The 2,946-nt window shown below is 32.3% G+C and overlaps 1 pseudogene; it reads right to left on the bottom strand.

Annotated features, from left to right (window-relative positions):
* Window positions 1–1,916: 1,916 nt before the first annotated feature.
* Window positions 1,917–2,480, bottom strand: LOC143671903 (protocadherin-11 X-linked pseudogene; annotated as a pseudogene).
* Window positions 2,481–2,946: the final 466 nt, after the last annotated feature.

Below are 2,946 nucleotides of genomic sequence, written 5' to 3'. Positions count from 1 at the left end.
ATATACTGAATACATGCAAAACACTGGCAAGAAATCAAGAAATGGCACAATAGCAGCACTCTAGAGGCCCTGTGCATGCCCTCTTCCAGTCATTATACCACCACCCAAGGATATTAATCCAACATACTAGATTCTTTTTGCCTGTTTTTAAACTTCAGATGGATGGAATCATATATTATGCAGCCTTTTATGTCTGGCTTCTTTGGTTCAGTGTTATGCTTGTGCAATTTATTATGTTACATGTTGTGTTTGTTCATTCACATTGTTGTATAGTATTACATTGTATAAATATACTATAATTCATTGATTCTGTTAATAGGCATTTTGATTGTTTCCAATTTTAACAATTATGAACAAAGTTGCTATGGACATTCTAAAAGAAAACAGTGTTTATTTCTCTCAGTTCTGCTCCTGTGATATGTATAGTATAATCCTTATTTTATGATTGAAAAACTAAGAAAGATTAAGCTGGAGGTAGTATGTCTAGTCATTGGTAAGCAAAAAATTGGAACCTGGCTCCTGTATATAATTCCATTTTATCAAATAAGGAGTTATCGGGGGGGGGGGGGGCACAGTGGCTCAGCAGGCAGAGTTCCCACCTGCCATGCTGGAGACCTGGGTTTGAATCCTGGTGCCTGCCTATGCAAAAAAAAAGGAGGTATCATCACCAGGACCTTACCCAAAAATACTCATTTATAAGAAAATCATCTATCCCTTATTTTTCTATTTCTGCTTCTTATACTCATACACAGGTTTGCACGTCACTTGAATTCACTCAAAAGATCTGTAACCTTCAATTCCTAAATATATTTATAACCAAATATATCTTCACGATATATCAGAATTAGTTGATCATTTTCAAATATTAGATATTATCCAGGTCATAACTTTTATATGCTATATATCAGATCATGTTATTTATGTGTTTTTTAAAATATTTTTTAACATTCATCATTAAGTCAATCATACTCTAGTAGTGAATAATCAGAAAATATTTATAAAAGTTTGAAAATCTTCTGGTCATAAATGAAATCTACAAATTGGTCCCTTTGCATATTTTCTAAAATCATTCCATTGATTCAAATCTGAGCTTTCTACTCCTGTACTTGCCAATAGGTAATTAAAAACAATCATTCATTCATTTGCTATAGGCGGCCCCTCTGCTCATATATCAAATAATACCAAATATTCCATGTATTCTACCCATTGCTCTCCCAATCTGAAGACCCAAATCAAACCAGAATGGATTCTTCAGATTAAGTGAAACTTTATGCTAAAAAATTTATTTATCATTTACAACAAATGGATACCCTATGTTTTCAAAGAATGGAAATGAAGTGAAAAGTGCATTGACTAAAATTTGTTCTTGCTCTGATGATCAGAAAACATTTAAAGATATTGCTTTGACTAAATCATTGTGAAAAATATATTATCATTAATCTGTATATGTGTAGGAATGATAGTAATAAAAAAATCCTCTGTTCATCCTCTCAAAGAAATTTATTTGGCATCTTTTCAAATGGTATGATAAAGCTTTTTTATCTAAAATAAACGTTAAGAAAAATTGATACTTATGTTTGTGAATTAATTGTTAACATACAGATTTGCTTCTTTAGGTCAATTTTGTGGCCTAAATGTCAATAAGCAGATTCAAAGTAAGATATTGAGAAAGTTATTGACTTGTAAGTAGCAGGGCTGAGTTCTTTGACCTCTATAATGGATTGTGAAGGGTAACAAAAGCTACTTGAAAATTATTATATATAACATAACTATTCATAAGCCCCTTCCAATTCAAAAATTGTATTGATAAATTTTCTCCACTAGACATTGGTTAAACTTTGAAAAATTGGGGCGATGACTTAAAGTTTGAAGTAAATTAAGATCCCGTTTTTCGTATTTAAAAAGGCATAATATCTTCAAGAGAGAGTTTTAAAACGCACCTTAATTAATTGGTAGTTTTGAACTCCATTTATTCCTATATCAGGATCTATGGCTGCTGGGAGAGCATATCGAGAGTTTAGAGCTGAGTTCTCTGGAATTGATATGTTGATAACTGTTGCCGGGAACAGTGGTGCGTTATCATTTATGTCTTCTATCAGAAAACGTATCTTAACCAGTCTAAATATTTCATCTGGCAAAACGGCAACCTCCACTTCATAAAAGCAATGGTAATCCACAAAGATACCTGTACATAATTTCTCACGATCAATGCGAGAGTCAGTTGTGTAGATCTCACCAGTACCCTCTTGAATCCGGATCAGTGGAACTTCTCCAGTTTTGTAAACTAGTTTGAATTGCAAAGGAGATGTCAAGGGTTTGTCTGGAATCAGCGACAAGTTGAGGTCTTTCAGTAAGTCGCCTATTAGTACGTTTTCTGGCATTTCTTCTCGGACAGTGTAGTTCATCTCCTGGGCGCCAGACTGGAACACGACACATGCTAACAGGACCGCAAATATATAAGTCCCGGAAAATAAGTCCATACCAGGTACAATTGTGATGGTTCTCTGTGCCAATCCACCGAACACTGACAAAGAGAAAAGAAAAAAGAAAGAGGAAGAGAAGAAAGAAGTTAAATCAAACACAAACATGTGTGTAACTATATGCTCAGTTTTCACTTAAATCTTTAAATGAAATCTTACCATATAATTGACAGTTAAATAATTTTATGACAAATTCGTTTGGAATCTCTAATTTTATACTTCTTTATATCATGAAAAAGATAAATAAAACAGCAAGATACCTACAGTAATAAAAAGACAGCATTTATGTTTGTAAAATTGACCATTAAATATATGAAGATAATATATTAAAATACAAGAAAGATAAAGATAATAAAAGTAATGTAAACATTTTAATTCGATAGCTAAGGAAATGTAAGGAGATATTTTGTAATCATCATAAAATGTAATTATTATTCTTTGTTATAATATGGGTTTTCATGCAATT

This window comes from Tamandua tetradactyla, chromosome X, assembly GCF_023851605.1.
Source record: "Tamandua tetradactyla isolate mTamTet1 chromosome X, mTamTet1.pri, whole genome shotgun sequence".
Classification (NCBI taxonomy): Eukaryota; Metazoa; Chordata; class Mammalia; order Pilosa; family Myrmecophagidae; genus Tamandua; species Tamandua tetradactyla.
This window is presented reverse-complemented; position numbering and strand designations above follow the sequence as displayed.